Source organism: Magnolia sinica, chromosome 5 (genome assembly GCF_029962835.1).
Source record: "Magnolia sinica isolate HGM2019 chromosome 5, MsV1, whole genome shotgun sequence".
NCBI classification, from domain to species: domain Eukaryota; kingdom Viridiplantae; phylum Streptophyta; class Magnoliopsida; order Magnoliales; family Magnoliaceae; genus Magnolia; species Magnolia sinica.
Genome location: NC_080577.1, coordinates 77,887,377 through 77,911,185, shown reverse-complemented (window position 1 = coordinate 77,911,185; position 23,809 = coordinate 77,887,377). Strand labels below are relative to the sequence as shown.

The 23,809-nt window shown below is 36.4% G+C and overlaps 2 long non-coding RNA genes across 2 annotated transcripts; both read right to left on the bottom strand.

The window, feature by feature from the left end:
• Nucleotides 1-19,479: 19,479 nt before the first annotated feature.
• Nucleotides 19,480-21,789, bottom strand: LOC131247355 (uncharacterized). Its single transcript, XR_009171665.1, has 3 exons — nt 21,644-21,789; nt 20,740-20,831; nt 19,480-19,588 (listed from the first exon to the last, which is right to left on the bottom strand). It is a non-coding gene; the product is annotated as an uncharacterized LOC131247355 (long non-coding RNA).
• A 40-nt stretch (nt 21,790-21,829) lies between these two features.
• On the bottom strand, nt 21,830-23,014 carry LOC131247354 (uncharacterized). Its single transcript, XR_009171664.1, has 2 exons — nt 22,608-23,014; nt 21,830-21,963 (listed from the first exon to the last, which is right to left on the bottom strand). It is a non-coding gene; the product is annotated as an uncharacterized LOC131247354 (long non-coding RNA).
• Between the last annotated feature and the right edge of the window lie 795 nt (nt 23,015-23,809).

Genomic DNA, 23,809 nt, shown 5'->3' with positions numbered 1-23,809 from the left:
TGAAACATGACGCATAACAAATTTCTTCCATGAAAGACTAACATCTTCCATGAGCCAATTCGTCAAGACAATGTGCAATGGGGAATTCATGAGCAAAGATGTGGATGAGGTGTGGGATTACTTTGACAAACTTGCTAAAACTGCACAATCATGGGACATCTCCCCAAGAACTATCGCCACGTCTAAGCCTACTCAATTAAAAGAGAAAGGCGGGATATATCTCATAAAAGTGGAAGATGATATAAACACTAAAGTAGCCAGTCTCACAAGGAACTCGAGGCTATGGAACTTAAGAAGGATAAGGATAAGGAAGTTGTCCGTGGTATTTGTGCTTGTAACATTCATACAACTGAAAATTATACAACAATGCCTACTTTTCAAGAAATACTGAATGACCAGTCGAATGCCGTAAACAACTACTAGAGGCCTTTCAAAGGAACCTCCTCCAATACATACAACTCTAACTGGAGAAATCATCCAAATTTCAGTTGGAGGAATGGACAATCTGTTACACCTCAAGGGATCCTTAACCAATTCTTAAATCAAAGGAAACCTCAAGAGGACCCCATTCTAAAACATATCCAAGACCAAGAGCTACTCAATCAAAATACGACACAAGCATTCCAAGATATGGGATCAGCATTGGGAACGCTTGTGTCATCTATTCAAAAGATAGAGTCACACTTGACAATTAGGGAGAAGGGGTACTTCCAGCCCAACCTCTCCCAAATCCAAAACCACAATATGATATTAGTGGCTCAAGCTCTTCAAATCAAATGGAGCAAGCCAAGTCTATCACTACTCTTAGGAGTGTGAAAACAATTGACAAATCTATTCCGGTAAAGGCTGAAAAGTCTAAGGACCTAGAGGTAGATGAAACTGATAGACCCAACAACACTCTATATGAATTAGAACCAGAACTTCAAAGCAAACTAGTAGCTCCATTCCCCCAACGGTTGATGGCACCAAAACCTCTCTCTAACTCTTAGGACATTTTAGATGTACTTAAACATGTGAAAGTAAACATTCCGTTACTGGATGTCGTTAAGCAAATACCTTCATGTGCCAAAATTCTAAAAGATCTATGTATGACCAAAAGACGACAAAACATCTAAAAGAATATATTTTTGACAGAAAAAGTGAGTGTCATCTTAAAACAAGATGTGCCAGAAAAATATAAAGATCTCGGTAGCCCAACCAACTCTTGTGTAATTGGGAATTACTGAATTGAGCACGTACTTCTTGACTTAGGAGTAAGTGTAAATCTGATCCCTTACTTGGTCTACGAACAATTGGGTCTAGGTGAATTGAAACCCACCCGTACCACATTACAACTTGCCGATCGCTCAGTTCATGTACTGAGAGGGATAATTGAGGATGTATTAGTCCAAGTTGACAAATTCTATTATCTAGTAGATTTTATCATCCTGGATACTCAACCCATCGTGGACATGAGTACTCAAATTCTCATCATTCTCGGTCGCTCATTCCTTGCTACATCAAATGTAATCATTAATTGTAAGAATGGAGTCATGAATTTATCTTTCAGAGATATGACATTGGAGCTCAATATTTTTTTCACTATAAGAAAACAGGCAGAGGATGATAACGATACCTATAACATTAACATGATTGATTCTTTCGTGGAAGATAGAGCTCTTTTGTGACTTTATACTCTGACCCTTTAAAGACGTGTTTAACCCATTCCCATGATTTAGACGATGATACGATTAGGGAGATGGGTGTCATGCTAGATACCATATCGGTACTTAAAGTTAACCGGTAAAGGCCATAATTTAAAGAATTACCCTAAACTGATATAGCACCTCTACCATCTAACCTCAAAGCACCGAAGCTTGACCTAAAATCTTTACCCTTTGATTTGAAATATGTTTAGTTAAGTCAAGATGAGACATACCCGGTAGTGATTTCTTCCCACCATGACCAATAACAGAAGAGTATGCTTATCTTTACTCTCATTGAGCATAAAAGAGCCCTTAGATGGTCGATTGTAGATGTCAAGGGAATTGATCTGTTAATTTGTACTCACCGCATTCATCTTGAGGATAATACGAAGACCTCCTAAAAACCACAACATAGATTAAATCCAAACATGAAGGAAGTGGTTAAGGCCAATGTACTTAAGCTATTGGATGTGGGTATTATATACCCTATATCCGATAGTCAATGAGTGAGTCCAACTCAGGTGGTTCCCAAAAAGTCCACAATCACCATCGTAGCCAATGCCGACAATGAACTCATGCCAACTAGAGTCACTATTGGTTGGAGAATGTGCATTAACTACAAGAAGTTGAATACCGTCACGAGGAAGGACCACTTTCCTTTGCCCTTCATTGATCAAATTTTGGAAAGGCTAGCTGGTCACTCTTACCATTGCTTCCTTGACAGATATTCAGACTACAATCAGATAGAGATAACTATTGAAGATCAAGAAAAGACCACATTCACATGCCCCTTTGGCACCTTTGTTTACCGAATGACGCCATTTAGACTATGTAATGCCCTAGCCATTTTTCAGCAATGCATGTTGAGTATTTTTCTAATATGGTGGGGTAATATTTAGAGGTCTACATGGACGATTTCTCTATCTTTGGTCCATCCTTCAGCGAATGCTTGGAAAATCTGAAAAATGTGTTGAAGCGATGTGAGGAAAAGAATTTGGTACTTAATTGAGAGAAATGTCACTTCATGGTTCGTAAGGGAATTGTTCTTGGACATATCATCTCGTCTAAGGGAATTGAGGTAGATAAAGCTAAAATTTATCTTATCTCTAACTTACCTCCACCCAAGAGCATACAAGATGTGCGATCCTTCCTAGGACATGCCAGATTTTATAAAAGATTCATAAAGGACTTTATTCACCTCTCTCGTCCTTTATGCAATCTACTTCAAAAGGATGTACCATACGAGTGGACTAAGCAATGCCAGGAAGCTTTCACTAAGCTCAAAGGCATGTTGACCATTGCACCTATCATGCAGCCACCCGACTAGAGCATTCCTTTTAAAATTATATGTGATACGTCTGACTATGCTATTGGGGTGGTGTTAGGCCAAAGAAAAGAAAAGAAGCCCTACATTATTCATTATGCAAGTAGAACTCTAAATCTTACCCAAGTGAATTACTCTACTATGGAAAAGGAACTCTTAGTTGTAGTGTTCGCTTTAGACAAATTTAGATCCTACTTGATTGGATCTAAGATCATCATCTGCACTAATTATGCAACGCTCAAGTACCTTCTATCTAAGAATGATGTTAAGCCCCACTTGATAGGATGGATCCTCCTACTCTGGGAATTTGATTTAGAAATAAAAGATAAAAAGGGAGTAAAAAAATGTATTGGCTTACAATCTTTCAAGACTTGACCTCCCTGATTCTCTTGAAATGATACCTGTAAATGACATATTATTCCCTGATGAACAATTGTTTATAATCTCCCACTTAGGTATGCTGACATTGCTAATTATCTTGCCACAGGTTTCACGCCAACACATTGGAGTGCACATGATAAGAAAAAATTCTTAGCTAAGGCACGCAAATTCTTTTAGGATGATCCATATTTGTTCAAATATTTCCTAGACCAAATCTTAAGGAGATGCATGCTAGACAACGAGAACCAAAGTGTCATCTCCATTTATCACTCTCAGGCCTATGATGGTCACTTTTCTGTTAAAAACACCACAGCTAAAATTCTACAGTGCGGCTTTTACTGGCTCACTATGTTCAAGGGCACTCATGAGTTTTACATAACTTGTGAGCACTGTCAGAAATTGGGAGCATTGTCCTGTCAAAATATAATGCCTTTGAACCCCATTCTGATCATTGAAGCATTTGATTATTGGGGCATCGATTTCATGGGACCATTCCCCTAATCCTTTGGGAATGTATATATTTTGCTAGCAATAGACTATGTCACTAAATGGGTCGAAGCAATCCTGTCTCAAAATAATGACCATTAAACGGTCATTAGATTCTTAAAAGAAAACATCATTTCCTGGTTCGAAATGCCTCGAGCCATCATTAGTGATGGAGTTTCACACTTCTGTAATAGGCCATTTGCAAACTTAATGAATAAATATGGCATCTCTCATAAGGTGAGCACTCCATACCACCCACAAACAAGTGGGCAAGCTGAGATTTTTAATAAGGAGATTAAACGCATTTTGAAAAAAATGGTTAACCCTGATCACAAGGATTGGTTAATCCGCTTAACCGATTCTTTATAGGCTTACTGTACTGCATTCAAGGCCCCTATTGAAATGTTTCCTTTTATACTTGTTTATACGAAAGCTTGCCACTTATCCGTGGAGTTAGAACATAGAGCCTACTGGGCTATTAAAAATATGAACTTCAATTTGGACAACGCTAGCTCGCTGCGCAAACTTCAATTGAATGAACTTGAAGAAATTCAGAATAACACATACAAGAACTCAAAACTTACAAGGACAGGATGAATGTGTTTCATGACCAATACATTCTTCGAAAATCATTCACACCAGGTTAGAAGGTCTTTTTGTACAATTCTCGATTAGATCTCTTTTCGGGTAAACTCTGATCTCGTTAGACTGGCTTTTCACTATTATGAATGTCTATCCCCATGGGGCCGTTGAGATAAAGAATCTAAATAATGACAATGCTTTTAAAGTGAATGGACATCATTTAAAGCCATTTGTTGAGAAATTTGATTCAGATGACATGTCCATACCTCTGAATGATCTTGTTTACCAGGATTGACCTCCTAGTCTGACGGAGGTGTAGTTAGGTTACTGCTTTCATGATTAGGATAGTTTACTTTCAAAGAATATAGGATTAGGATAGTTTGGTTTTCGTTTGTTTTGGTGTTTTGGCTAACCCATCTTCACGTTGAAATCCTTGGAAAAAGCTTCTGAATTCCTTCTTCAAGTAGTATCTTTCCATCACTACTCTTTTACTTCCGTTGTCTCATATGGATTGCATGCTTATATCTTTTACAATGAGAACAATGTAGATTTTAGGTTGGGGTGTGGATTAGGTAAACTAATCAGTATTTTCTTAGTTTTTGAGGAAAAAAACTGTGGATGTTTTCAATGTTTTCAAAATTTTCAAGTTGAAAACTGTTTGAAAATTGATAATTTGTGGATTAAGAATGCTTTGAGTATGTGGATACGATAGAAATCGAATTTTAAATTGTTGGAGTTTGATCAACTAAGTAGCCTATCACTTACGGTTCCTACACTCAATTGATTAAGAGGAAGTTTGAATATCATGTTAATCTAAATCACAAGACATGTTCAATTTGCTTTCTATGAATAGTACTAGATTTTCTAATTATTAGTATGATGATCATTGAAAGATATTGAGAATCAAGTATGGAGAATTTTATCCGCCTTAAAAGAAGAAAAGAACCAGTTAAAAAACCAGGAGATCAATAAAAAGGTCATGTACGGTGAAAAGACTGAAAAAGTTTCAACAAGAAGGAAAATTTTGAAAAGACTGAATGAATATTAATGGTCGTCGATATAAAATCAAAAACTGAAAAAAAGAAGGAAAATGGGATAATTTTGGAATCAGTACTTAAATTTCCAACCAATCTTGAAGTGATGAGCATGGCTAACATGCTGAAAAGATAGCATGTTTATGGGAAGTAAGTTGATTTTCAATGAGCACATTGAAAAACTTAATATATAAACTTATACTCTGATATAATTGATAAAGAATTTATTTGATAGATTGCTTGTATGATTCAGCTCTAGGTTTTCAAAACCTCATTTTCCCACCTTAAGTCTACTCACTCATACTTGATTGCATAAAGGATTGATTTCTGAAAAAGAATTTAAACATTGAGAATTGAAGATTATTTCATGCATGTTTTGCTTGGGACTAGCAAAATGCTAGTTGGGGAGTGTGTTGAGTGTCAAATATTGCATATTTTTCCCTATTTATATCTTGATTTTATGAACATGATAATGCTTAATGGTCTATTTTATACATGTTTGTGTTGCAAGGTGAATCTGAGAGCTTGGATTGAAAAGAATGCTAAAGCATGGATTTAATGCTCAAGAATCACCAAGCCAAAGATTAGATCTTAGAAGACCAAAAATGAAGAATTCACATGGCAAAGATCCAAGAAAATCAAGTGAGGAATGAAGAGAATCGAAGACTTGAAGTGAAGAAAATGAATCCTAAAAATTTGCCTGCATCGACTAGTCTAAGCCCTCCTTCAACCAGTCTAAGCTCTGCCTCGACTAGTTGAAGAACCTCCGGCTCAAACTCTAGCAATATGAACTTTTAAATTCGTGCGATCCTCGACTCATCGAAGATTGCCTTTGACTCGTCAAAGATCTGCTTCGACTCGTCGAAGCTTATGCAAACAACACACAGACTGCGTAAATTTGAGCTGATTCCAAGGTCGGTTTGTGAATTTTCAAGGTCGGTTGTAAGAGAGTGTAGCACAACTATAAATAGGAGTCACTAGGATGTTCTTAGGCATCTTCTAGGGTTTGAGGAGTGGAGGAAAAGGGTGGAGAAGCCGTCACCAAGAGTTTTTCTTCTTCTTCCTTAATTGTTTTCATGTTTTATTTAAGAGACTTTGGTTCAATCATATCTATGGTTGCCTCAACCTCTTACATAGAGCTAAGAGGTGAAGCTTGTAGCATGATTGAGATGTTTTCTTTGCTTTGATTCATGTTTATGTGGAACTTCATGGATTCTAATTTAATTTTTAAGGAATACTTTTAGTTTTTAATGGTTTGTTGTGACTCAAATTACAATAGCTTTGAGTATCTTCTTCTTCCTATTTTGAGATTGTGGGATTAGTAAATCCCATTATTTTCCATCATCTCATGGGCATGGTTTGGTGATGGAATCCCTTCCAACCTTCACAATTCTCCTCCATTGAGAATTAGGTTAATGAAAGTTCAGATTTGATTTGATTGTTTTATCTTTCAATTAGATAGGATAGGACCCCAATTCCAATTGTGCTTTTTGAATCAAAGTAAGGTAGCATCCCAAGAGTTACAAGTGAATCCTTGGCACCCTAGTTCCCATCTTTAAATTTACAAGTTTTAATTACTTTAATCACAATTACTCTCTCAATTACTTCAGAATTAGATTCACATCTTCTTTTAGTTCTAGTTAATTTCAGAAACGTACAAGTTCAGTCCCTAAGGATTCGACCACGGTCTTATCGAGATTATTACTACATCATGACCCTACACTTGGGGTTGTGAACACAAAGGGTGCACAGAAATACTATGATCACTTCCTGGCAAGTTCAATAATCACTTTCAACTGAAAATTACTTATAATGCCCTATATAAAGAGAGTTGTAAGATTGTGGCTAAACTGAAAATTTAAAAAGAAAATTTTGCTGATTTGAAATTAGAACTTGAAAAATCCATTTTGGAAAAATCTCATTTTTCTGATCGTTTTTAGAAAACCAAACTCGATTCAAATCTGAAAATTTTTAAAATTCAAAATCTCAAAACAGAAAAATGAGAATTTAAAATTAGAAGTTACTTCTCTTAAAACTTCAAAAGAGACTTTGATATACATCGACGGTGACCAGAGACTTTAAAAGTTATTATCTGCATCTCGTCGAAGTAACGACAAATCTGGCTTGGGATATATTAAGAATCGCACAGAAAAATCTAAAAATTCTTCTCCCATATTTGTAGAAGGTGAATCTTCAAAATCTAAAGTAGAAATTATGAAGGAAATACCAAAGAATGAAAAACCTTTTAAAAAAACTTCTAATCCAAAAACTAAGGCCAACTATCATAAATATCAAAGGAAAAATAATAATCCTTCTCTAGCTAAAAAGATAATAGACTTACTTAAAAAGCTCTTGAAATCCAACTCTAGAATTAACAGAGTAAGTAGAAACAAGAAAAATTCTTATTCCCAAAAAAAACATATTGTAGGAAATCCTCCTAAACCCAAAACCATATTGAAATGCGTTTCAAAAGATACGTGTCTTGTCATCCACACAACTTTCAAAGCAAGTAGATATTCAAGATGGTACCTAGATAGTGGATGCTCTAGACATATGACAGGTGATAAGGTAATACTATCGGACATCAATCAAATCGATGGCAGCTCAATAACATTTGGAGATGGTAGCAACAGCAAAATCATCGGAAGAGGTAATGTAAAACTTTCTAACTTACCAGTTTTTAAAGATGTCTTATATGTTAAAGGTCTAAAACATAACTTGTTGAGCATATATCAAATCTGTGATAATAATCATAGTGTTAACTTTTCTAATCATAGATGTGAGATAACTAATAACCAAGGCCATAAAATATTAAATGGTTGAAGAACCTCTGAAAATTGTTATGTCATTGATGAATCCTGTTCTTCAAATCACTCTTGCTACATGGTCAAAATAGATGAAACTAAATTGTAGCATCAATGTCTTAGACATGTAAATTATAGAGACTTATACAAATTAAGCAAGAGAGATCATCTTCGAGGCTTACCCAAACTATATATTAAAAAAGTATGTGGTGCTTGTCAAATAGGCAAACAAATAAGGAGTTGTCATAAAAAGGTGAACTCCTTAGCCACAACAAGACCTCTTGAACTACTTTATATGGATTTAGTTGAATCAACTCGAACGGAGAGTAAAGGTGGTAAGAAATACTTTCTAGTTGTAGTTGATGACCACACTAAATACTCATGGGTAGCCTTCTTAAGAGAAAATTTGGATGCTTTCAACAAAGTCAAAAAGCTATTTAAACGCATCCAGACTGAAAAAGAACTATCTGTGAAAAGAATAAGAAGTGATCATGGCACTGAATTTAAAAATAGTAATTTTGAGAAGTTCTGTAATGATCATTAAATATTACATAAATACTTTGCTCCTAAAACCCCTCAGCAAAATGGTGTAGCTAAAAGGAAAAACAGAGTTCTATAAGAAATGGGGAGTGTTATGCTTAACAGTAAAAATTTAGCAAAAAAATTATGGGTTGAAGCTCTTAATACTGCTTGCTATATTATTAATTGAGTTTATATAAAAGTAGGTAAAAATAAAATAATTTATGAACTCTAGTTTAATGAAATAAAACCTTCAGTGAAATATTTTTGTACTTTCGAAAGCAAATGCTTCATTTTACGAGGTCGGGAACATTTGGAAAATTTTGAAGCAAAAAGTGATGAGGGCATATTTTTGGGGTATGCTCTAAATAGCAGAGCATATCGTGTCCTGAATAAAAGGACTGGAGTGATACAAGAATCTATAAACATTGTTATTGATAATTAAACGATCACTCCCAATTATGGTCATGATGATGAAGTTATTATTGTCAATCAATCTGAACCATCATCAAAATCAAATTCAACTGAGAATAGATTAGTTAAGGATCATCTGACTAATTAAATACTCGATAACCCTCACACTGGTATTCAAACTAGAAGACAATTGAAAAACATAAGTAATCATGTGTGTGTCACTTCTCAGATAGAACCGACTAATGTAAATGAAGCCTTAGCTGATGAAAATTGGATTTTGGTAAGATGAACTAAGTCAATTTGTCAGAAATGATGTTTGGTATCTAGTTCCTAGACCTTCTGACAAACATGTGATTAGAACTAAATGGATCTTTAAAAATAAATCTAATGAATTTGGTAATATTATAAGAAATAAAGCTAGATTACTTGTACAAGGGTACACTTGAATTGAAGGAGTTGACTATGATGAGACCTTTGCTCCAGTCATTCATTTTGAATCCATCAGATTATTTATTTCCATCACATACCATAAAAATTTTAAAATATACCAAATAGATGTTAAGAGTGCGTTCTTAAATGGTGACTTAAATGAAGAAGTTTCTGTATAACAACCTAAAGGTTTTGAAGATCCTAAACTTCCTAATAATGTATACAATGTTAAAAAGGCTCTGATGGCTTGAAACAAGCTCCGAGAGCATGGTATGAAAAATTAACTAAATTTCTTCTTAAAACTTTAAAATGGATAGTATTGATAAAACCATATTTATCAAAAGATATAATGAAGATTTGTTGATTGTTCAAATATATGTTGATGATATTATCTATGGATTAACAAATACTAACCTTTCCTCTAAGTTTGTGGATTCTATGAAATTAGAATTTGAGATGAGTATGCTTGGTGAGCTGAATTATTTCCTTGATCTCCAAGTAAAACAACTTAAGGATGAGATATTCATATCTTAAACCAAGTATGCGTTGAATTTCATTAAGAAATTTGGGATTCAGAATGGTAAAAACTTTTCAACACCTATAGCTACAATACTCAAGTCATCTAAAGATGATTCAGGTAAAAGTGTTGACCCGCGTCTTTAATGTAGCATGATTGGTAGTCTATTATATTTAACAGCTAACGGACCTGATATTTCTTTTAGCGTAGGCGTATGTGCTAAATATCAATCTAACCCTAAAGAATCTCATCTGGCTACAATTAAAAGAATAATCAAATATGTTACCAGCACGACCAATTTAGGGTTATGGTATCCTCAAGATACATCTTTACAAATTGCTGGATATATTGATGCTGATTGGGCATGTAATGTTGACGATAGAAAATCCACAAGTGGTAGATACTTCTACATTGGAAATTGTCTTTTCTCCTGAATGAGTAAGAAGTAAAACTTAGTATCATTATCTACTGTTGAGGCTGAGTATATTGCGACAGAAAATGCATGCATGCAATTGATGTGGATGATACGTATGTTAGCAAATTATGGTATTGATCAAGATACCATGAAGTTATATTACGACAATACCAGTTCCATAAACATATCTAAAAATCCCATTCAACATTCTCGAACTAAGCACATCGATATTCGATATAATTATATCCTAGAATTAGTTGAAAGTAAGACAGTCATGCTTGAATACAACAATATCAAAAAATAGCTTGCAGACATTCTCACAAAACCACTGGATATTGTCAAATTCTTTAATTGAAAAATGATATTGGATTATGTTGTATTTCTTAATTAATCAATCTTCATTGTAATTTATTTTTATTGTCTTTTATTTTATGTTGCATTAAAAGGATAATATAAAAAGTAATGTCATATTAAAATTTTTCTTTTGGAATTTTATTTCGGCCAGCCCATAATTGACTGACCGGTTTGGCCAACCGAGCACCGCACTCGGGCTAGTCAAACTGGGTGCGATTTGGGAATAAAGGGGGGAAAATTTCAAAACCCTCATTTCCACTTCATCTTCCCCAGCTCGTCAGTGCTTCCTTCGGCCAACCTATCATCCTAGCCTCCTTGTAAATGGTTCTTTTGTCATTTTCTTCTAGATTTAAGTTCCTAATTGTGATTTATTTGAGATTCCATCATTTTGTTGGAATCTAGAGCTTTCTTTTTGGTGGGTTTAGTTTAAAAATATGATCTAGATAAACCCATATAGTTCCTTGTGGTTTCTTAATACTCTTTAGCAATTTCTTCCATGGAACATTGGTATAAATGTACCATTTGTCGCCCTCAGTCCAGTTCCTCATCTCGCTTCGTTACTCGGGTTGTGCGCACCATTCGCAGATCGAGGATGATCCGGAAAATGTACGGGATTTTTGTACTCAAAGTATAATCATTGAGCATACTGTGAATGTCAATCACATTGCTAGATTTGATTTTTGTTTCGACATGAAACGAAGGGTATTTGATTTGAGGATTATCTTATTTAATAATAAAAAAGAAAGAATGAGAGAACAATCATAACAAAGTATTTTATTCATTTTGAGTTTGTTTACATCTTTTTTATCCATTAATTCTGAGATATAAGTACATACAACAAAAATACAAGGATTGAATAAATTTGAATATCAATTTCAGCAGCATTTTGGTTCGTAATGTGATCTTTTGATTGCATGATTTGTTACGCATAAATAATATTATCTTTATAGATCTTGCAGACTTGAATAACTTTGGTCCCATGACATAATTTAAGCTTTCATTATTGTCTTCAAGATGAAGTTTATCATCAGAAACTTATTGTCTACGCAATGATCCTGCTGCACGGACAGGAAATGAACATAGTTCACTCATTGCGCGGACTGCCCTAATGCGCGGGACACTTATTGCACAAGACACTTGTTACACACTGCGTAATAGGTACTCTGCATACCTCGACTAATCTTGAGGAATCAACTTTCTTCCACTCTCTAAAAATCTTTGAATTGATCCAAATAAAGAAGATGGTTGGGTATTTATAGCCTCCGACATGTGCCAACCCTTCTATCCGGGCAACAAACAAGCACAATGGATCATTGCATGAACGTGTCCATTGCGTGCCAATTGGTATTACGTGTAGACTTTCATTGCGCACCTCGCAATGGATCCTCCAATACTTGTGTTGCACTTCGCGCAACAAACAACTATCGATCTTCGATTTTTTTCTATTCTTCTTAATTTTTATTCTCCAATAGATGTCCCCTTGATCCTTCATTTGAATATTCCCTTCAATATTATAAAATGGAGGATCAATATAAAAAAATCCATTCCATTTCTTTTTTAAGCGCAACAACATGTCGTTGCGCTATCGGGTCCATGCAACAGATTCGGGTCCACGATACTATATAAGTAGGACTTGTCCTTATTTCAACCATTCAAGCTTTAGAGCCAACACCTTGTTATGCTAAAATTCATTTCTGCATAATAGAATAGTGCACAGCAGATCTAGTGCGCAACAGAGTATTCCGCGCAACAACTTCTTTCGTGCAACAGTCTTCATGTTTTCCAAATTTTCTAAGTACATAATCTCTGCCAAATAACCTTCCTATCATACACACACACACACACACACACACACACACACACACACACACACACACACACACACACACACACACATATATATATGCACATATATACACACACACATATATATATACACATATATATATATACATATATATGTATATATATACATATATATATTCTTCCTGATTATCCTTTCATTTTATCTTCCTTGATATAATCAGAAATATGTCTAATAATTAGGATACATCTTCAAGAAAGAAGAATCGTGCATCTCATCCAAAAGCCAGATAAGTCACTCAAAACTCTTGGAATTGTATAGAAATTCATGAGAAAACTTTTGAATTCTACAATCCTTCTAAGAATGAAACAATTGTCATCCCTATAAACCTATGACGTCATTAGTCTATTCTTTGCAACGAGCCAGCTAACCGAATGATCTGAAACAATCTTATTTCTACAGATAATTGGGTTATGACGAAATCAAGAATTTTAGAAGGATATCTGGAAGAGAATGGATCCCATCAAAGAGTCGGTAGAATTCATGAGATCCGATTCTTATGCCCATGTTATGATCCTCATTAACCCCTCCTTACTCATTATTTTGAAACCGCTCAATAACACTTCTTTTTTGAAAATTCAGCCTTGAATACAAAAAAATTCTTAGCGATGGGTCTCTTATCTCCTCCTGATTTCTATAGGGCTTGGGCTTGAGCCATTGCTTAAAAACATGTTGTTAGCCTGAAGCAAATTAACCTTTTCAAAGCAATTATAGCCACATTAGAACATTTTTTGCAGAGATACAGCTATTTGTACAAGTTAATCCATTATTGACTTAGGGCGCTTCAGATGCTTAGGCAAACCATTGATATTATCTTACATGTTTTGCAATCGTTTGGTCTATAAAATCCATTTATCTATCATTAACTCTGGGCATGATAGATTCTTTGAATTCTCTGTGATCAATACATTAATGCTTCATAAGGGAATCAATTCAATGAAGTTCAAATCTGTTTTGAATATATGAATGATGATTTAACTACTCTGTTATCTGGCCAGATAGGCCAGGACTTCGATTCCAGTTGTGTGATCTAATTGAATCAAGTAAAGTAACATTAAGTGATAAGTGGATCCTTAACACTCTGGTATTTTATTTTTGATAATTTCTTCACAATTATTCTTTCAATCTAGATTTTAGTAGTTAGTTTAAATTCTATTTCTAATTATAACATATTCCAAAAATTGCACAATAGCAAGTACATGTGGGTATGACCTCGGTCTCACCGAGTTATTACTACATCATAGCCCTGCACTTGGCGTTGTCATAACAACCAACCATAAAGATTTAGTCGCACCCTTGTGAACACTAGTTTCCCGCACCCACACTGTTTATCTCTGTTTCTTTTATATTTTTTTAAGGTGTAGGTTGTTGGTGGGTCCTTAGCATATAAACATAGCGGAACATGGTATAATTTAATTTGATCATGAGACTCATCCTAGGAATCCTTGCTTGTAATAACATCAAAATTTTAGAATATAACAATATATGAATGGTGGAGATTATAACCACACAAGTTATGCAAAAAGGAGATGTCTACGATGCCAATCTCCTAAACCAAGGAGTCTCCCCTTGATCTATCCCAATATTGGAGAATCAAAATAGCCCAATGTATAATCCTCTGATAGGTGCTAAAGAAGACATACATAAAAATGGACCACACATGAGGATGATAGAAGATGGTGGAGTGGATCGCATATTTTTCTTTCAAACTTTCTTACTTTTTTTCTCACTCTCACACATCCCATCGAATGCGAATGTCTAGAGGTAGCTCCTCCTCTCCTTTATCATAAAATCATATAAATAAGAAGGGGGTGAGGTTTCATGGGTACACCAAATATGGTGCTTCACCACCCTATGGACTTTGGTGTAACCTATTGTGAAGGAAGATTATCGATCCACCTCAACCATACATATACTCATGATTCAATCTCTTTACTACCACGAGATATCTACCAATGATTATATTTTATACCAATTAGATCTAAGCCATCAAATTATTATAAAGTGTGATCAAGTTGTTTTAATAGTTAAAAACCTTTGAAAATTAATTAAAACATTTAGAATGTTGGGCAAGCAAAAAAAATCTCTTGATGGCTCCCTAATCTATTTAAATCAAAGTCATAAATATGTTCATATGCAAACCAGTGGATTCTTTGTTGAATTGTGCAAGAATCATTGACTCATCATGGAAGTACCTTGATACGTCCACCTAATTTGTAAGGCTCGTATCATAGACCGTACCATTCCTTAGACTTTCGCAATCCTCCCCGTCGAATTCTAGAAAACCATGACCTGTAGTCGGCATTTGTGCGCGACCCTAAGTCGCATCCCGTAGATCTGAGTCGACTCGACTCGAAACCTATACCTTAGAGACCATGCCATCGTCACGGTTCCAATGCTGCGACTTGCGCATCGATGCGATACCCATGCTAAGAGTTGTGGGCCCGCGTTTATCTCAAAGAAATGCCACTCGTTGTGAATCCTGAGAGAATCTCTACCCAATCCATCACATCAATCAATCAAGTACAACCCATCACTCACCCATACCTTTCTCTTCACCAAGACAAATGAACCCATACCTATCCTATCCCTTTCTTACCAATAAGTCAAGGCAACCCATACCCCATGCCACCTCATGCCCTCAAAAGTCAACAAAGCCCATACCCTGTAAGACCTGACCTGAGTTCTTGTGTGTGCATGTGTGTATGTAGGTATGCATTTCATTTCTCCTGGTCCCACAGTCTTACTGGTCGAATCCTGGTGACCAGCGACCCTCGGATAGTGTTTGCGGTCATCCTTGAGTCTGGTCACATTGACCCGACTCAGATCAGCTCGATACCTATGCCATCTTGTTCGCATCGTCGTAGCGGTTCCGACGACGTGTCTTGTGCATCCATCTGATATATAGATAAAAAGTTATGAGCATTTCATTGTATGACCCTTAATCATGTGTCCCACTTATGTGTGATACATGTGACCCCCACTCTTGGCATAAGTTGCAAAGCACACTACACATCACATAAAAATTTCATAGTTAACACCACCCACCCTCACACACACTACACAAAGCCTACCCTATTCTACAAACATTGTTTTCTCCTCCCATAGGCAATCATTGCCTTTCTTACAAAATAATCATGACCTGTCTCTCTCTCTCTCTCTCTCTCTCTCTCTCTCTCTCTCTCTCTCTCTCATTTTCTCTCCATGCTAATAACCTCCCTCTCCCAACGTACCTTTCTTCCCCATTTCTCCAGCCCTCAAAGCTCCAAAATCCCTCCAATCCCACCATTAAAAACTCATCTCAACCATCAAAACCTCTTCATTGGTCCATGATCTATATGGTGTGGAAGTTTGAGAGCTTGAATTGCATGTGGGAGACTATATTTTTACTAATTTCTTTTCTATCCCTTAATCTTCTTATTTCTTCATGAATGGAACATATGAGACCCACCAATCCATGGTGGGGATCCCATTTGATCCCATGGATGTGGCCCTTGGCCCATCCTACATGCATGTCATGTTCCATGATGGGGTCATTCTCCATGAGCCCCATTATGATGTATCTCATGATCTACAACATCCTAAGGTCATTTAGACCTTAACATCATGTTGGGATGGCATCACAACCATCCATTGTAAATATAGAATATGCATGTGTTAGTTTTGTGGTTATAAGTGTAAATCAATGTAAATGTATGAGTGTGATTGTTCTTGTGAGGGCCCATTAGTGGCGGGGCCCTATCCTCATGGCTGGATTGTCCTTATTTCTCTCTTTTCTCTTATGTTAGATGATGATGTGTGTGGTCTACCTTGTGGACCAATAAGATCCCAACTATCCATAGAGAGGGGACGTTTTCACAGTCCCTCCCATTGAGCGTGTGACCCCTAAATGCACAAAAAAGGGGGTGCATGCAAGCTTGTTTTTGGTGATGAGATGGTTTGGATATTTGTGGGGCCCACTTGGGTGGACCATACCATGAATTTTAGGGGTTAAATCCCCATTTAAATTATGTTTGTAATTTGTTTTTGTGAAGCATATGTTGCTGTCCAGCCTGTCTAGACAGATTTTGGACCATTTCGGGGCCTATTTTTGGTCTTTTGGTGGAGAATTTGATGCCATCTAATACATGATTCTTGAATACCTATGTCCTACCTATAAAAATACCAAATTTTAGCCCCACATGACCCTGATTGTGGTTCCAAAGGTGTGTCCCTGTTAGGTGGTTAGTCTGAAATTTCTGCATTGTTCTAGCAACATATCAGTGTGGAATTCTTTAAATATAAAATAATTTTTCTACTAGTGGGCCACATTAGTGGACCCCCACCTTGTAGTAAATATATGAGGTGACCCAAAACCTATTTTTTCTAATTTTTTTGTATCCATTGATCCACTCCATTGGAGGCTCAAATCAGGGTCTATCAAAATTCTGCACTTAGCAGATTTACTAGATAGTTTGGATTCCTTAAATTAATTAAAATACTTTTACTAATCCAAAAATCATTAAATTTTATAAAAAGGTGACCCACCCATGTTAGGACCTACCTACCTATTTTTGGGTCCAAGGGACCTCTGTGCACACCATGAGAAGGGCTGGACCGGCCCACCAAGCTAGGACGCCCAGGTCAAACAGATTTTCTGGACAGTCTGTTTTCTTTAAATTAATTAAAATACTTATACTATTCCAAAAATTTTGAAAATTTACAAAGAGGTGGCCCACCCATGTTAGGACCCACCTACCAAGTTTTGGAGTCATTGGAGCCCTGTACAATTCGTGGCACTCGCTGGACCGGCCCACTAGGCTGGGATGTCCAGTCATGGTTGGCCGTCCATCCTCCATGTGGGCCCACGTTGATGTGTTGTGCATCCTCACCTTGTGATTTTTGTGCAATTAATTTTTAGATAATACCCTTTGTATCATATATGGGCCACCCTAGGATATTTATTTCATCTAGTAAGCCCATTTACTGGACCCCAGAAGGCCCAAGAAGTTGGGTGGGCTGAAATTCCAGCAAGGCCCAGTTTTCACTATACATTGTTAGGTGGTTTTGAATTATAATTTTCTACGAGATTGGGGGTGCTATGTGTACACCCTATGCATGAATTTTCCTAAGATATTGGGCCCCCATTTATGCCTTTAGTCCCTTAAAAAATTTGGGCTTAATAAATGCACTTTTGAGGCCCACCATAGTTGAAATTTTATTGGGTTCATGAACATGGCTAGTTGTTGGATTCTTTAGGCTCAGTTGGGTTGGAACTTTTTGGTAGGCCCATTGGACCTTTAAGCCTATATTTATCATGCTTTTGTGATAGGTTTTATGGGCCAAAATACTCAAGTAGTTGGGCCTTTGGCTGCCCACTAAAGTAACCCCATACTTGGGCCAAGAAGTAAGGCCCAACTCACTTGTTTCAAACATAAAAATCTGCCCATATGGTTGGAATACCGGGCTGCCCATTAGGCTCACCACAATGTATGGGTTTGTGATCTTTATGGTTGGGCCTGACCCTTGCTTAGGAGCCCACTATGTTGCCTATTAAATTAGGCCATGTACATAGCCCACTAGGCCAAGGATTGCTTAGGCCTTGGGCCTTGCTTTATATGCATGTAGGTAGCAAGCTACCTTTTGGGACCCAATTGAGGTTGGATGTCCTCCTTAATGGCCCTAAGGTAGGCCCATAGGGTTCTTATAGGTGGTTGAAGGCCCACCTTGGACCCTTGATTAGGACCGCTTCTTCCTTGGGCCCTTATGACCCTCTTAGATTGTGGGCTACCCCAAGTATTAGGCCCCCATTAGAGGACTTCTCTTTAGAGTACATGTCTATGTATCTAGACCTTGTCCCTCCTTGGGAAGGAGTATGATTCACATCATCATCACCGAGTAGCACACTTACCCATATGCATCATTTGTATGAACAGATTGCATTGTGTGTGGTCATTGGGTGATATGATAAAGGGATGGAGTTTCTCTCCTTGTACACATCGAGTGCTTGAAGCTAGTACATGATCTGTATGTGTGACTCATGCATTGGCATCGCATTTCATGATGATACTGCCCTTGCTTCGTCAGGGCCTTGCCTCCATATGGACATTCGTGGATGGCCGTATGTATAGACACCAGAAATGTTACTTGAGCATATAAGGTGCATAGGATGCCCATGGGTGAAATTTCTAAAACTTCTATGGTACTATGGATCTACCCCAACGCTATGACCGAGTAGAAACTATGAGTGCATGAGGGCCTTATATCGTTAGGCCGTGACTCCTACTGTCATGTAGTCGGTTGGGTAGGGGTGTGGCCTTACCCGCTTGGTGTAAGAAGGAATTACTAGATGGGTCTAGTACCTATAGCTACGGTTAGTATTTGTAGCTAAAAGTACCTATAGCTACGGTTAGTATTTGTAGCTAAAAGTACCTATAGCTACGGTTAGTATTTGTAGCTAAAAGTATTGCTGGATTTGTAGCAATATGGTGAATTTAATAACAGCTACGGTTGTCAGATTACCAACTACGGTCAATATCCGTAGCTATTGCGTACATTTAAAAAAATTTATAATCATTCGTTCGTTCAATTACTACCTGAATAATCATTCATTCATTCATTCAATTACAATCATTCATTCAATAATGAATCAATTACAATATTTCATTCAATCAATTACAATTACAATAATGCTGAAAATACAAATCTTGGTGAGTCTGTGTGCACATCCGACAGCTATACCGATAACTTCTCCTGTGCGTCTTCTATAATTATTTGAGGGCGAACTACCACTAAAGGACTCTGCAACATAAAAACAAAGAATCAGTCAATTGAAGAAGGACGAAAACTAAATGCAAGGAAAATATAAAAATAGGATGGTTGAGAACTAAGAGAAACATGTATGGCTGACATTAACGGCCCGAAAGTTGCTTGAAATGGAATGGACAGCTGGTTCCGCACCTAGGCCTTACGTTATCACTGTTCTACACAATGGATTCTTACTTCCAAAACTTTAGCCTAGTGTTAATTAATTTTATTTTTTTATCTTTCCAATTTCATTATTATTTTGTGAAATATTTTCCAACAGCCACGCAATCCACATCCCAACACCACCAAGTTACTTGTTGTCATGGACACCATGTAAACCACATCCCTTAAATTGTGAACCTTATGTGGATACGACACAAGTTTGTACCAATCTAGTTTCCTAGAGTCTTTCCTAATAACAAAAGTACCTCCACTTTTCTAATTCCCTCTTTGTACCTCTTCCATGGTCCTCACAGCATGGTTTTACCAGCTCAAGAATGAGGATTCTACTTTGAAGATAACAGAGTCTACTGATACACAATGATTGTCAAATCTAGGGTGAAGGATGCGAATCATCAGACCAATTGCCATGGTCCACGTCGACCTCTCTTCAATAGGGATGCTTGTCTCTATTATACCTTCTAATCCTGCTCTATTAACTAAGTTTCATAAAGAAGTTGAACCATTGGAGGAAGATGGAGACAGGTCTAATCCTAAAGAAACTGATGTTTGTATCAACTAAAATATGAAGCATTTCAACATCCAAATCTAAAGAGTGATCATTTCTTCATTTTCTGCATGGTATAAAGAAAATTCAGCAAGAACAGTTTTGAATGTTGCATTGCTCTTAATTTAAAGTTCTCTATGTTCATTTCCTTCGACATGTGTGTGATGCCCACTTCTTCCAAAACTATCAAGATGGTTCAAAGTGGGCCGAAGGTGCATATACAGTTAGATTTGCATCTACTATAAGATTTGGTTCCAAGTTACAGCCAAGTCATGCTATTAACCATGCAGTTGCATGACAAAAGTCTAATAAAATCCTTACAATGTGGGGACCACCTAAAGTGACGCCTAGCATGGAATGCCAAATGCTTGCCTGAAACAAAAACAAAAACAAAAAACAAAAAAATTGAGAAACTAACCTTAATTGGACGTTGGGATAAATGTTTGCAGCTCTGGCATTTTAGCCTCAACACAAGCTCTGGCATTCCTCTTCACTTGATATCTTCATATCCTTGCAAATGAGAGGTAGATTTTAGAAGAGATTAGATATATGTAGAGAGAGGTTCTTCCTTTCATGTAGCATGTAGATATATTCCAACATATTTATACATGGGCATGAAATTGTGTCCACTGCCAAAAGTCCATAGGCAAAGGAGTCAATGAAGCTTATTTTGCACTCATCTTTCTAGAAGAGAACCCAAGTCGAAGCCAACAACTTGCAAGGATGATTTTAACATGAAAGATATTTGTCCATCTCCAGCAAAATGTATTCAAAATAATCCAATTGGAATGAAGGATGAAATTTTATTTTATTTTAAACACAAACTCACACTCACACCCACACCACATGGGAAATCAATCTCATGACCTCCCATTTAAACATCTTAAATTAATAAATAAATAAACAAACAACTATATTGCAGTTGTGGCTCCTGATAAACAGAATTCTAGATATTAAAATAATTAACAACTACTTTAAATGCCAGATAAATCAAACCCACAAGTACATGTCTAGAAAAATCAGAGTCAAGATTTGTTGTTGAAACCCTCACTCTACCATTATCGGTATAACATGAAATGTCAAGAAACTACATGCGAACAATGTTTCCTTCATAGCATCAATGGGCCAACATGACATACTTGTAGAGATCCTAGGTGGGCATCAACATTCATTGGAGATAAATTTTATTTAAAAAAAAAAAAAAAGAAGAAGAAAGAAAGAAAGAAAGAAAGAAAATAAGATTGTGTGCAAATCATGAATACACATAACAAAAATGTCCAGAAATGCTTCAAAGCAATGAATTATTAAAACTGAAATTGCACATCATTCAGCTCAACTTTTAAGACAATATCATTGAGAAATTAAAAAATAAAACCTAATCAGAAATTGGAAAGGTCCCAGATGAGAACTCTGTAAGTATTAGTTGCACATAAACTGTGTGGCATTTTTTCATAGCCGAGCATTTGCCTTCATTTCTTACTGGACTTGGAACAGGATGGATCACAGCAATAGGGACCTCAAATTGTGGAATATCATTAGTGAAGGGCTCATTTTTGGGTTGTTCACCAAGTGCGGACCACCATGAATAGCAGCTTATATCACATTATTTTGAACCAAACACCGCTCCGGCCAATATCTTTACCTACAACACATTTATAAAATCAGCAATTTCATTTTATTTAACAAAATCCAACCCATTTATAAAAGTACACAACCTGTTTATAAAATTCAACCCATTTCTCTTCACTGCAGGTATGATATGAAAACAATAGATGGACCAAAACAATTTGCAACTTGAAACTGTTCTAAACCATCTAATTTTATTTTGTTTTTTTAGAAAATGTATGGTCTACATGATAATTAACCAGCCTGAAATGAAATACACTATTGGTTCCACCTGATACATGGCTTGGGTGTCCCATGTGTACCTGCATTGATGTGTGTGACCTGGTGCTATAAACGTCAATGTCTAAGTTAGTTAACAAGCACTCACATTTATGGGATCTGGACCATTCATCTGTTTGGCCACACACAAAGAACCACACCAATCTAATAATCCTAGATTAACCTAATTAAAGTTCCATGAAGATTTTGGATGAGATATGAATAATGTTTAAAGTCCAGTATCGAGTGTGTATGTTGTATGACAGCAAAACCATTTGAAAATTTTGATTACCACTCGACCTTAATCGAGTTATTTGGATTTGGAGAAAAATGAAAAGAAAAAAAAATGGCTAAGCTAGTTTTTCCCAATATTCATGTATTCATCCCACTTGTTTTCCTTACCCAAGAAAATGTGAGGATATCTGCAGTTTCATGACGACCCGTCAATCTTCTTTCATTGCCCTCTCCATATGCAGAAATGTGTTCCTTGTGTCGTAAGCCTAGCTTCTCGATGGCTTTCTTGATCACATTAATTACTCCATCATCTCTCATTGACTTGGTGCTGACAGACAAAAAATAATAATAATAAATAAGAGAGAGAGAGAGAGAGAGAAAGGAGAAGAAGATTGGATGGATGTGTTAATGTTTAGACTACTAGTAATAGGTCCTTGTAAGACCAATGTGAATGTTTATCTTCTTTTTTTTTTAAGAAAGCCAGTTATACTGATATAAATTACTATGCGTTAAGATGATTCTCGCATGATTGTTTATGTTTTGTCAATCAATTATTTGTCAGTGTAGACTACAAGTAGTAGGTCCTTATAGGATCAATGTGAATGATCTTTCTAGGTTCCCTTTTTTTATTGTTTTCTTTCATTTCAAGGAAGTGGCACACATTTGAGTGTAGGAGCAGGGAACCATCCATTTCAAATGTTAGCAAAAATAAACAATGAAGAAGCAAGAGAAGTTGGAAGCATGATTCAAAGTGGGAGCAGCACCTATCATGAGACTTGTCAAACCCTGGAGGCCCCAAACATTGGATCTAAGGCAAATCCTTAGATTAATGACTCCAAGATTGACGGATGCAAGCATCCAAACAGGATCTTATTTTCTACAGGAAAAAAATATCATGAATGTTTCCCAACTCTTTGATTGACTCCACATTATGCATTCTTCTCTACCTCTATTTCTTCTTTCCACTTCTTAATAAGACTTCTTGCTACTGATCGAATAAAATAAGTGAACATCAGGTCTTTTGTTCTTATCAGCAACAAATAGATTTTGTTGAAAGGAAAGTATAACTATCCATCAAGCTGGTGTTGAGTCTGATTCCAAAATGATAAATGAGCACAAGCTGAAACCTTAGTTTAGAATCAAGAATGTCCCTGGATCCCCATAAAGGAGTTAATTCACAACTAAAGAATTAAATATAAATGTGAGGGTTAGCTTGATAACCCGATGGGTGTTAATCATAGATAAAGATGAGAAGTGTATAGCCTAAACATAATTCTAGCAACACACTCCTACAAATTACAGAAACACCGCTTGCAAGTGAAATAGAGACCGCATAATATTAGAATACACCACAAGCTAAAATAAATGTG